At 45.7% G+C, this 13781-nt stretch overlaps 1 protein-coding gene across 1 annotated transcript in view; it reads left to right on the forward strand.

Annotated features, from left to right (window-relative positions):
- Window positions 1–13781, forward strand: part of SLC6A5 (solute carrier family 6 member 5) — a 426034-nt gene that overhangs the window by 254728 nt on the left and 157525 nt on the right. The gene's annotated exons all lie outside the window — the stretch shown is intronic.

The raw sequence follows: 13781 nt of genomic DNA on the forward strand, positions 1-13781 counted from the left end.
AAAAAACAAGCCAACAAAAGAGGTGGCGCAGTGCTCACAATCCACGCAAACGGAGCAGCCTCAAGACAAATTAGATCTTAAGAAAGATCTGAATGGAAGCAATTACAGCATATTCAACCCTACTCAAAACAACGAAGGTGTAAAGCTCAGCTTACCTGAGGTCTTTTTCTTTAAGGCAAGCTCTCCAAAGAAATCGACTATCCAAACCAAAAGCCTGAGAGAAGGAACTAGTTCCCGAAAAAACTCCACAAAAGAAAATGCTGAAAGGTCTTCAGTAAAGAGCAACGATGAAACTGGTAAATCAAACACGACAAATAAGGAAGTCTTATTGAAATTATCCAAGAAGATGGAAAAAGAAAAAGGAAAAGAAAAAAAGAAAGAGATACCTAAAACCGGAAAAGATTTTGAGGAAAACAGGGAGGAGAAAGAGCAACGAAAACTTCCGAAAAACTCTCCAAGAACCGTCAGTGACTTCCTAGCAGATCAATCCGCAATGAACTACTCCCAGTATTCGCACAGCGAATCGAAAGGAGAATCCGAAGATTTTCAAAGTGACAAGGTGACAAAATGTAGAAAGCCATTGGATCTCCAAACCAGACAGCCTTCCCACAGCGAGACAGAAGAAGAACTCGAAGTCCCTCATGAGGGAAAAGAAAAAAAAAGAAATGCAGAAAGCTCTCAGATCGCCAGAGCGGACAGCCTCCCAGTAGAAACCACCTAAATCAGGAATACCCACCGTTAACTCCAAAGAATGGAGAAATGAAGACCTCAAAGGAACAAAACAAAGAACTTGGTATGAGCAAAGACAAAATGCCAGTTTCATCAGCAGATCACGAATATGCAGGTAGGAAATCACAGAGGGAGAGTGATTGGATGGAGAAAGATCGTGGAAAGGAAAGATCTTCACGAAAGGACAAAGAATTTATATATAAATCGAGCAAGAAAGAGCTAGCTCAAGAAATCCTAAACCTGAAACTTGAACTGTCAGATAAAAACTGTGAGAAGATGGTGCTCAACAGGAGGACGGTAAGAAATATTTTTAGTACCATTACTACATTGAAACGTTTGAGAGCAGAAGAGTGGAACCGTATCAGAGAGGATTGGTGGCAAAGGCTTACATCCACATAAGGGTGGGAGCCTTGCCCTATTCAATTAACAAGCCGCTAGAAGAGCTTCGGCAACGAGGTTTTCACCTATCAGTTGTAGCCAATACCAACTACAAACAAGACAAAAGAAAGGAGGGATCAGAAATGACTTGCTGCAGCAAGCCATTGCATTTCAAGTCTAAAACTGGATAACTTCATAGCTCTCAAAGACTACCCCGTCATACGACAAAGCCCTTTGAAAAAAGAACTAAAGAATTGAGTACTCCAGTAGACCGGGATGTACAATGAAATTAAGAGCAGAGAGACAGAAGTGCTCGACTAAAGGGACCTACAACTCCTCTGAAGTCTCCGGCTAAGAGCCCGAAATATAAAGAAAAGAGAGGGACATGTGTGTTAAGATCTTCGAAACCACGAGAAAGTTCCCCGGCTTCAGATACAAACTCGCAGCAGCCGGCCAAAACGGAACCAGCATTGTCTCTAATGAAACAGTTATGGGCATGGTTGCCTAAAACACTAACAGCATAAGCTAAGAAATAGCAACCCGCAACCCACGGCAAGGAGGTTCAAGAAAAGGGGAGACTGGAGAAATACACACAGCCTCTCACCTCTCTGCAGATGGGTTAGGGGAATACGCGGGGTTACCAACATCTGCTGAAAAAGAGCGATGTAAATCTGGGCAACTTTGACATTTTGAAGCTGCAGGGAACATGGTTAATGGAGAAAACGCATCTTGATGGTTTTGCCATTGAATTCTCCCCAGCTACAAAGGAAGCTTTGGGTCGCCCTTCGGCTGGGATCCTGCTGGCGGTGCGATCAGGGAGCGGGGTCTGCATTCAGAAAACAGTGTCGGCATCGTTAAACCATCTGGCAGTACTGACCATCTGGACTGTGCTTGACAAAAACACCAAAATTACAAAGGCAATAATTTCCGTGTACTGGAATCCCAGAAATACTTTAGACAGTGACTTTGTGAAGACTATTGAAAAAGTATTGGACCACATTCTCACCGATCTAAAAGTGGATCACTTGATAATATGTGATGATCTGAATGCCAGATGTAACTCCACCGGGGTTACAAAACCCCAACCGAAGACCCCTGCGGAAAAAAGAGGGTAGAGATGGTCTGAGTTAATGGCCTCACGTGGTTGCCACAACTTGGACAAGGCCTTCCCAAATTTCAATCGATTGCCAACTTAGGCAAGAGATACTTGTAGCGCCACTATTAACTACATCTTTGTATCAGAACATCTGCTAAAACGAGCAACTTCTTTTGAAATCATAAAGACGGAAGCCAGCGACCATAACCTCTTGAAAGCCACATGGGTAACCCCAAATCACCCAGACCTCCATTGCGAAGCTCAAATTGAACTCAATGCGCAAGGAAATCGACTTAAACTGTCCGCAGAAAGAATAAAAACCCTAAACGCCAATTACCAAAAGAAAATGGAAAGAAACGGTTCAAATAAGACGCCAAGGCCGGATTATTATCCTTTGTTGAGCCCGTATAGAGCCAGGAACAGGAAGAAATGTACTGGAACGGAGTCAAATATCCATCAATATGACAAAACCATAGTTGTAAAAAGAGCCTTGGTGAGACGGCTTAAAAGGAAAGAAAAATGAACAAACACTCCAACGCCTTTAAAAGAAGCAATTACGGAAGAAAAATCCTACAGGGTGTGGGTGAGAAATTATCGGTTGTCCATGTACCAAAAAGACTCGGAAGAGATGGTACGCAAGTTGGGGAGCAAAAACACAGGAGATTTTTGGTCTTTGATCAAAACCTCAGGGGCGCACCTGATGCTGTCACAAGCAAATTGCGTACATGAAGAAGTTTGGAAAGCGCACTTCTCAAAACTCTTTCAGGGCCGAGAGGAACCTACACAAACAGCAAGTCAAGACCCCAATACTTCATGGTGCAATGTTGCAAACAAAGAAGATATAACATCAATTATATGGAAATTAAAACTCTCACGTGCACCAGGTCCGGATGGAGTGACAAACGTGGATCTTAAAAAATTCCCAGATGAATGGGCTCCATTTATCAGCAATGTCTTCGCAAACTGCACCAACACAAAAGCAGTACCGAGTTCTTGGACAACATCCGTGGTAGTCCAGAGCGGACCCATCCAACTACAGGCCGATTGCGCTTTTAGACTGTATAGGAAATGTTTTTGGCATGCTATTGCTCCACGAATTCCAACAATGGGTAAAACAAGCACCACTACATGACCCCTTTCAGGTCAGTTTTCAGAAAAATTCTGGGACCTCAATCAACATTTTGATCCTCAGCCTTCTGAAGAGCAAGTCATTCGAAGGAGCATTTAACATCTATCTAGCCCTCATAGACCTCACCTAGGCTTTCGATAAAGTCGAAAGACAACTACTTTGGGACAAGCTCCAAGAGGCAAACTGCCCAATGAGCATCATGGGACCCATAAAAGCTTTATACTCGAAAACATCTATGCGGGTAAAGCTTAATGGAGATGGCACTCTATCGGACAGCATCCCAATAAAGAGGGGGGTAAAGCAGGGATGCTCCCTGGCCCCGGCCCTATTCATTGCCTTTATTGGTGATTACAAGGAAACAATGGAAGCTGTGAAGGCATTCCCTCCGAAGGTGGGAGGAACCCAAGTGCCAAGAATCCTTTACGCGGATGATATCACTGTGATGGACCAGACCCCGATCGGCCTCAAACGCCAACTAACCAACCTAACAGAGTACATTAATAACAAGCTGCAGATCAATATAGGAAAAGCGAAGATTATGATCATGGGCAAAAAAAATAAATAGGTTTCTGGAAAGACATGGCACTTGGAATATACGCCGATCGAATCAGTCCAAGAGTTCAAGTACTTGGGGTTCATGCTTGATAACACCAGGCTAGAAATTAGCATGAAAAGTTTTATTTGGTCCAAAGCACGCACCATGACCACGCAAGCTCGAATGTTAGATAACAAATTTGGACGCTTCTCGCTACTTCCAGTATTAAATTTTTACAAGACAAAAGTCATCCCATGTCTGATATACGACGCTGAAGCTATGCCCTCGCTGCCAGATAAAATCTGGGCAAAGATTGAAGGTTTCTTCGGGAGATCATTGCTATTGGTCCCCAAATCAACTTCTCTACCAGCAATTAGGAAAGAACTGGGACTGATCCCTCTAAAAACTGCGGTGGACAACAACAGCATGTCTTTGTATAGGAAAATCCTCCTTCCAGAGTCATCAACTCTGTATAATCTGGTGGCCAACAAAATCAAATCAGGTACCTCCAAAATGCTAACATCATGGGTAACAGGAAAAAAGGAGCAATTAAAATCTATTGCTTGTTCTCACGAAGATCTCCTGTTTAATCCTCTCAAAGTAAAGAAGAAACTAAAAGAACTAGATTTGATTTCCACACAAGAACAAGCAGCAAAGAACAGACTCCTGTCCCACTTACCATCTTCACAAAAGAAATGCAACGATCCAGGGGCAATTTGCAAAAAATTCCCAAGTAAACCGTTGAGACAACTTTTCATAAAAGCAAGACTAAATCTACTGTTAACAAATGAAATATTACACATCAGAGGTATAAGTGAAACAAATATTTGCAGGCTGTGCAAAGGCGAAGAGGTGGCGGAATCAGTTCAAAATTTACTTACTTCATGTCCAGCATTACAAGGCATAAGACAATATTATTTAGCAACTGCCCTGGAATACTTGATACTGAGAGATGAAGAGACTTGGTGGTCTTGATTAATAAGCAGAGAAAAAACTGCCTGGTCAATTGCCTCAGTAAAAATTCTGCAACACGCCTTTATGTTGATTGAGAAAAAAGAAGGACAACGATAAAGCAAACGGCAATTGACTGAGGGCAAAGAATATTGTTTATGCCTTGTTTTTCTTTTAAAGGAGAAGAGTTATCTACGTTTTTGTTAAAAATCAAATTGTTTTTGATAAATACAAATAAAAAAATAAAATAAGAAAAAGTACGGCCAGCAGCAGGCATCAAGTGTCAAGTGCTGGTAAAGGGACTGTAGGGACACAGAAAAACAGTCCCCAAGTGCGGGGTTGCAAGGAAGGCAGTGCAGGTGTGCAACTGGCAGGGGAGGGGACCTGGGCCCGAGAACAGAGGGTGGCCAGGTAGCCAGTGCAGTGTCATTTTCAGCCAGGAAATCAGCAGGGGAGAGGAGGAGAGAAAGTGGAAGCAAAGAGAAAGGTTTTGAGGTGCTTCCTGAACCGGAGATTGTGGGGGCAGGAAGGCTGTTCTAGAGGGAGGCACCAGCCGAAGAAAGAGATCTACCACCAACTCGTTGCTTGGAGAAGCGACTGACCCTGAGGGAGTTGGAGGCGGAAGAGTGAAGAGCTCGAGAAGGTAGATATTCAGGAAGAGAGAGTTGAAGGTATTGAGGCCCCAGACCCCAGAAGGCCTTGTGGACAATGCAAAGGGTTTTGAACTTAATCCTTGCAGCCACTGGGAGCCAGTGCAGAGATTTCAGTCCTGGAGAGATACGATCCTAGGGCTTGAGGCCAAGGACAAGTCTTGCAGCCCTGTTCTGGATGAGTTGCAGAGGGCGGAGGGTGGAAGCAGGCAGATTTAGAAAAAGGCTGTTGCAATAGTCTAGCCTAGCGAGAACCAGGGCTTTGGAGACAGTAAGCTTCTGGGGAAAGGAGAGGAAAGGAAGAATACCTCTGAGGAGGTGCAGCTGGTAGTGTGACTTCTTAGAGACTTCAGAGATGTGAGGAGAGAAGGAGAGTGTGGAGTCGAAGATGACCCCAAGGTTTTTTGCCTCACAGGTGGGAGGTGGAAGAGGGCCAAGAGAGGTCGGCTAGAGAGTGACAGGAAAGGAGGGTGTGGGTGTGCTGATGAGGAGAATCTCGGTCTTACTGGCATTAAGGCAGAGATCTTTGGCAGCACACCACTCCTGGATGGCGGAAAGACAGTTAGAAATGAGAGAGTGAGAAGAGGGGGCTGAGGGTAGCCTGAAAACGAGTGCAGTGTCATCCGCGTAGCACTGGAAGTTGGGGCAGAGCATTGCAATGCGGTAGGCAAGAAGTGCAAAGTATTGGTTGAACAGACAGGGAGAGAGGTTAGACCCCTGAGGGACACCACAGGTAGAGATCGAGTTAGAGGAGAGGAAGGACCCAAGTTGAACCTGGGAGGGTCGATCGGAGAGAAAAGAAGTCAGCCACGCCAGGGCCTGACCGGTGATCCCCAGGTTATCACAGAGCCGGTTGAGCAGGATGGCATGTTTGACCGTGTTGAAGGCAGAAGAGAGATCAAGTAAGATGAGGACACAAGGGGTGTTGGAATCCAGGTTAGAGAGCAGGTCTTTGCGGATGTTCAGGAGAGCAGTTTCCGTGCTCCTGGCAACTCTGAAGCCAGACTGATAATCATGGAGACAACCCACAGATTCAGTATGAATAATGAGCTGGGAGATGGCCAGCTATTCCAAGAGTTTGCCGAGGAAAGGAGTAATGGAGATTGGGTGTTAGTTAGGATGGGTCGGCAGAGGGTTTCTTAAGAAGGGGGTGAGTTATTTTACCAAAAAGCTTTGGGTAGGTCCAAACTTCGGAGGCCCTCTTGAAAGTCTCCCGAAGGAGTCCTCCGAAAAACCCAGATGCAGAAAGTGAAGTTCACTCATATTAAGATTAAGGAAGGTTGATGCATGCCTTTCAGAGTAGGTACAACCAACCTCCTCCCTAAATATCCTTTTTCTCCCCTGATATTTCTATCCCGTTCTTAACAATACTGTAACTTCTTTTCACCTTCTCCCTTTGAACTTTGTAAAGCATTCCAAGAACTTCTGGGTAGGACCAGAGCTGTAGAAAAGTTGAATAAATAAATAAAAAAAGTGTATACACTATTTTAGAAGGTCCTGCGGTCTGGAGTCCAATATACAGGCCCATGTCTAGAAAGCCATGTTTCCTGGAGTTCTTCCCCAGGACAATATCCAACAAAGTCACTCAAAGTCCCAAGTAGTTACATTATCCCGGGCCCTTCCTTCCTTGATGGACCTTGGTCGTCACTAGCGCCTTGGCTCTGCCATCTCCTGGGATGGTGAGATGGCCTATGTTGATGGTTGGCTTTCCTCATGGGTTTCATAAATTCCACAGTGAGCAGGCGTGTAGTTCTCCCTCCTGTCCTGGGGTTCTCTGACACTGTGTTGCCCCACATGAGACAAATCAGGTAGGTATTTCCAACTTACTGAGGTAGTTCTGAATTGGATTTTTCTCCCCAACTAAGCACTAATTGTAGGGGTCGTTTCTTTATTGTATGGTCTGTTCCTACCAACCTATTCCCGAAACCCCAACCCTGTCCCTCTTAGTTCAGCCTCTTGGGTTTTGAGGATATAGAGCCCCCTCTCTCTCAGCTAGATTTAGGAATATAGCTGCTCCCTCCATCTGCAACATCAACTCCCAGGAATGCTGCCTCTCTCCCCAAAGCTAGCTAAGAACAGCTCCCTCTGTGTGCTGTGTAATTAAGAGTTTGAGACAAAAAGGGTATTGAGTGACTGGCTCCTTCGTTCCTGGGTTTCCCCAATTTGATGTGCTCATAGCCTCGTGCACTCCCTTCATCCACTTCTGCCCACGTTAGACTCCAGATGAGGGAAATGGTGGATGCCTGGAGACTGACCCCCTTTGTGTCTGTGTCCTATTATAGAATCGGGAAGGGGAATTGCAGCAGTCCCATGCCTGCATTCCGCCTGCTTGATGCATTGAGAATTGTTTCTGCTTCCCTGTGCTGTGTATTTTGTTCTGCAGCCTGGATTCCTGATCTATGCTGGGATGTGCCCCCCAATGAACGCAGCAGTGGAGTCCCTGCTCTGCACTTGGACCAGTGGACCAGGCTGGGACTAAGTGGCATGTGCCTATTTTCTGGACTGCCCCCTCTTTGTCTGCATCAGAGTTTTCTAACCTAGCTATATAGTCCTGGCTAGATATTTATTTGAGACACATCTGTTCTTTATTTAATTTGTTTCACAGGAAAGGGATTAACTGACAATTTGTGTTCCAAACAAAAGAAAGGTCTTTTTAAGGTCAAAACCCAGGGGTTTGAGAAAGGATGTGCATTGAAACAAAGCAAGGATATATCTCCATTTAAGGGTGCAAAACAATGTGAGGGATGTTATGAGTAGCATAACCTAATTTACAGTAGGACACGCACCAATTTCCTTAGTCTATGTTATGTTACAGAGCCTGACCCCCGGTGATGCTGTGGAAGTCAGGACGCATTCGCAGGCCTGCTGGGGCCTCTCACATTTAGCGCTCACAAAAACACCCGATTCACTTGCTTGGTACTCGGCCCCGGATGACGATCCTCTGGCCGCTCTTTATTTTCACCCACATCACGTGACCCGGGTTTCCTCTGCTCACGTGACTGGGCTCACCATGGTTACACCACAGCCCACAACAGTTTATACTTATTGTTAGCCTGCCATGAACAATCACATAAAGTCACTCACAGTTCTTGTGGGGTCCTCACAATCCAGCATGACGCCATAGAATAAGCCCTCCTTGCCATCGGTTGATGATAGTTGATTTCTTCGCCATTTGTCCTGAGCTGACTTTCAGTCTTCAGTCATTGTAGTTGCAGCATCCAGCCAAAGGCAATGTGCCGTGTCTTGGACAAGTTAACAGCTCAAGTCGCTGAAGATCCCACCACAGACTCAAGTTTCCTGCTAAGGCCTCCTGGACTGAATTATTATAGAGCCTTCGTAGTTCAGATTTTCAGAGCGTGTTCCCAGTTCAGGTTCTTAAAGTGCCTTCTAGGCCTGAATTGCCAATGAGCCCACCTGTCTGGGGTGAGTAAGTCTCATTTCTCTTCCTTAGTGGGGTTGTCAGTCCCACCAGAGTTTGGATTCTAGCTCTTGGCAAGACAATGGGGGTCATTACGACCCTGGCGGTAGCCGTGTAGGTAAATAATTTAGTCATGAATTTTCCGGCGCCCGGGAATGGGCAATTACTGGGGCATTACAGCCCCAGCGGACCTGGTAATCGCCCCTTCCCGGGCACCGGAAAATATTTCTCCCCATTCCCATCTGAGTTTCATTGGACTCAATGGGAATGGGGAGGACGGAAGCACTTGCACCATCCATTAATGGTGCCGGTGCATCTGTGGAGTTCTGCTTGCCGGTGCTGTTCCGCCCGCCAGGTTAGACCTGGCTGGCTGAAAGGCTCCCGCAAGCAGCACTCATGGGTTGCCGGTCCAGAAACAATGGTACCGCAAGCTTAACGGAACTGCTGTTTCCATACCAGCAAACTCGTAATGAGACCCAATATCTCTTTTCCACTCTTCTTCCCTCTTTCCGTTTCAGCAAATCTTATTTATTTTCCTTAGTGGGCTTGCCAATCCCACTAGAATCCACATTATAGCTCCCTGTTAGCCTACTTCTTTCTCTCTTCCCTCTGTCTCTTTTAGGGTCTTTAGACAATTAACCCTGCAAATGTATGGGCCCATGTCAATAAGGCTCTCTACTTCTCTAGCACTTGCACCCTGCCCTTCCCAAGCTCAGGCCTCACTCGTCTTATCTGCCTCATAGAACTCATTTTAGCCAATCACCATCTTGGCTTGGCCAGTGTTGGTTTCCTGTCTTGGACCTCTCTGTCCATTTTGTCCTCCTCACTGACCCTCCTTTGTTTCCAACCTCCTCCTTCCTCTGTCCCTATCTCTGTTCCAGCATCTTTCTAGTTCAACGCTTCTTCCTCGTCTGTCCATTTCCCAACTCGGCCTTATCTCTCGTGTCTCTCCTTCCTCCTCCTCTCTGATCTTGCCCTCCAACTCCATCCTTTCCCTGATACTTGTTCATTCCAGCTTCTCTCTGTCTGGCTGTGTGCACTTCATTGCTGTCAATCTCTTGCCAACCTCCCTCCCAAAGCTGCCCCCTTATCTATCCAAACTCAGAAGGCAAGCAGGGCAATCAGTGGCTTACTGGGGACACCTGGGCCCTGTTGGAGGTGGACATATGTGATTGGCTGATGGGCCCTCTTCTTGCCCACGTGCACTTAACGGTGGTTGCTTGATTTGCTGCTGTGCTGTGGATCCTCAGGCCACAGCTTTATATGGGGGTCCCGCCATCTTGGAATCAAGTGGCCCCATCATGGCAGTTGCCTTATTTTGCTGTCGTTTTGACCAGGGTGATTATTGGGGCTTTAAATGGAATGGGGCTGGATAGGGCTCAGGCCGGCAGTCTCCCAAAATTGCTCTTGATCCAGTCCTCTGAGCTGCTCCCAGAAATCACTACCTGACCGGAAGTCTCTGAGAAAACTCATGATGAGGTGTGTCAATACTGCCATTCGCCAGTAGATGTCAGTATCAGCCATCTTTAGAGTCTCATCATCAGTTGGCCTTTTGGACGTTTGGACTTGCATGTTAATGAAAGGAAGCGCAAGCAAAATATAGGGAATACATGGTTTCGTTTTTGCAAAATATATTGAAGTCTTGTAATAAGAATGATGTTCAAAAAGTGTTATTTCGGAATCATAGTTTTCCTTCAAAAGAGCTCAAGGGTTGGAACACACATTGACCTATTTTGAATTGATTTTGATTTTACCTTGGAAAATCTGAATCTTGGTGGATTTTATTTTGCACATTATTCATAGATGACCCATCTTTTACAATAGATTGTATTCCCCTTCCTTCCAGGTATGCCACCTTGTTAGGCCCCACGTCGGATTACATAGGCCCCATGTCTATTAAAGGTTCCTTAACAACTTGGGTTCCTTAGACATGGCAATGCACTTCTCAGGCTCTGTCCCAAAATGTCATTTCTTGCGCTTGTTAAAGTACTGAAATGTGTGTGTCTTTCACCTGCTCCTTCTATCCATCCCAGCTCCTCTGCTCCCCCTGCAACCTGGCTTTGGGCTCCCGGGTTTGTCCCTTATATACAGCACTCCTTTGCTTCGGATCTAGGTTTGCGCTTTATAAATCCCATAGATACATGCAACCATGTTGTTCATTCTCCCCACACCACTCCCTCTCGCCCCATGTCCATTCTGCGGCTCCTGCTGCGTCTCGCACTGCAGCAAACCTTTGGGAAGATTGTGATCGTTTTGGCAGTTCAACCCATGCATTGCACTCACTGGAAATCTCTCTCCAGCATTCTCTGCAGTGTAGAATGAAGCACTGTCTAGGGTGTGGTTGGACTGAATTAGGCTGTCTCAGTCTATAATTCTAACAGTGTTGGGGGGGAATGTGAGCCTCCCTGTAAAACTGACAAACATTCTTGTTTCTATAAAAGTATTACATTCCTGGGAGAAATAAGCATGACAATTCTCTAAACCCACCCTCAGTTTGGTTATTTCTATTATTTTAGCTCAAGATGCCTGATAAACTGCCTAAGGATTGGATTTGGTTGTCCAGGAATAACTCGAATTTGAAATGTCAGTGGAAAAAACCCGAAAGCTATTTAAAAGTAAAATAAATTACTTTCAGTTTTTTTATCCCGTGGACATTTCTGGCAACCCCCCCCTCCCACCTCCATAATTGCCTGTTAGCGGCAGACCTCGCTGTGTGCCGCCGATCCTCCATCCGTCTGCGATGCTGGTTCCCTTCACTTACGTGCATAGGAACCAGTTCCTCAGGGTACATTTAAAAGAAAAAAAAAGTTATCCTATCGGTAGCAAACCCTGAATGCCATTATAGTGAACAAGGGTGCAGCGGACACCCCCGCTACTCCCGTTCCCCCTGTTCACTATAATGGTACCGAATGTTACATTTGTGTGAAACTTTCGTCTGTACGAAATTTTCATACATCTGAAATTCGATCAAAAATGCCATTCTGTTTTTCCCATTCGACCATTTCTACAGCTACCATGGATTTTCCTCTCAATCACTCGAGATAAGGGACCTCTGTTTGCCCGCGCAAGCGCAGCCCTGTTTTGTACTGTGAACGCGTGGCGTGGCTAAGAAATGGCTGCCAGTGCTGATGGAAGCATCCAGGCATGATTAGCAGCCTGTGCAGCGCTGGCAGCCCGCGTTCTGAGCATTTTCATTGGTGTCGGGCGCTTCCCTTACCTTCCCCACCCCCACTTCAGCTAATGGTGTATTTTTCATTTTTTGTTTGAAATCCCTTTACTCAGGCCCTTAACTTGGGTGGCGGCCCGTTACCGACAGGGATGGCTGCTGCCTCGTATAATATCACCTCAATATTCCCTGAGGCAGTGGTCGAAGTGAGCGGGAGTGGTTGGGAGCTTTTAAAATTAAGATGTACTGCTCCTGTACTTTTATTTTAAAAAGAAACCATTCTGGAACGGTTTCGTTTTAAAATAACATTGTAGGAAGAAGTTGAAACTTGCACTTTCAGTGCACTGCACTGTACGTTCCCTTAAACAGCAGGTGCATGTGTTTGGGGGTTTTTATTGTGTGTTGGATGCGGTGTGGTGATGGGGTTTTTGGGGAGTGGGTGCAGGCCAGCAGGGAACACAGTTCCACTACTTCTTTTCATACATTTCAACCACTACACTGAGGTCTTTGTCCAGCCAGTCGCGTATTCCCACATTGCGGGCCCCCTCAACCTGCATTGTCCCCTTCAGTGTGAGAGCATCTTTTGCTCGTGCAACCCAATCAGCAAGTTAGTGCACCTTGTTCTTCCTCTCGCCCATCTATTTCAGTAGTGGTGCAGAGACTCCTCAGCATGACACTCCCTGGAGGCCGGGGGCCATATCGCTGGACCAGTGAGGCACAATCCAGCCATGCTTCACTGGCCCATGTAAATTATAAATATGGTGTCCCATCAAGAGTGTGACTGTATCGCCGGAAGAAACACCACCACACTTGTTTACTTTTACCGCTACTCGGTCTGGCTGTAAACCACCAGATTTTGAATCGGGCAATGCAGTGTTAATTGCATTCATGGGGTGCCGGAGCAGTCCATTTGTAGGATTTGTAGGATTTACCATGAGCGGTAATTCTGTCCACAGTAAATGCTGTGCTTTTTGGCAGCATTCTGTAGTTCTGCAGGTTACTTCTCCACATCACATCAAAACTTGTAGTATGGCTGCGTAGTACATATGGTGGTAATTCCATGACTGCTACCTTTTTACTGCACCGCCAAACTTGTAATGAGGCCCATGGTCTTTTCCAGACCTTGCTCAATCTAAAGGGCACAGGCACCTTAGACACAGAAGGGGATGTTAAATAATGGTAGTGTGTGTTGGAGATAAGGGCAAACAACTTTCCCCAAAACGCCCACAAATTAAGAAAAACTCCAATTTGGAACAAAATGCAAATGAGGTTCTAAGAATGATCAAAGGCGAGATGACTGAATTCATGAAAGGGGCCAACTGTAGGATGACAAGACATCCCGGTTTTGCCTGCAGTGCCACAGAATTAGCCTATGAAATTAATATATATCAACAACCTGTAATAGCAATTAAAGCAAAAGTTCCTTTTTGTCATTTACTTGCCTTTAGAGCCAAATCAATACAGTTTCTATAAAGAAACAGTGCTGGAACAGTGTGTTCATAATACCAGTGTGGGGCGGGGCTTGGGGTGTTGGGAGTTTGTGCATTGGGAGCGGGTAAGTCCAACTTTTATGTATATGGGCATCCCGGTTTTTTATTTGCAAAATCTGGTCACATCAGCCAATTGTTTCATCGTTTCCTCAATCCAAGAACTCATGTAGTTACACGTTGTTGCCCTTTCTGGAGACTGCAAGATGTGTGGCCGATTGGCATTTCTGCATCCCCTTCCT

Source organism: Ambystoma mexicanum, chromosome 11 (assembly GCF_040938575.1).
Source record: "Ambystoma mexicanum isolate Mex_15411 chromosome 11, UKY_AmexF1_1, whole genome shotgun sequence".
Lineage (NCBI taxonomy): Eukaryota > Metazoa > Chordata > Amphibia > Caudata > Ambystomatidae > Ambystoma > Ambystoma mexicanum.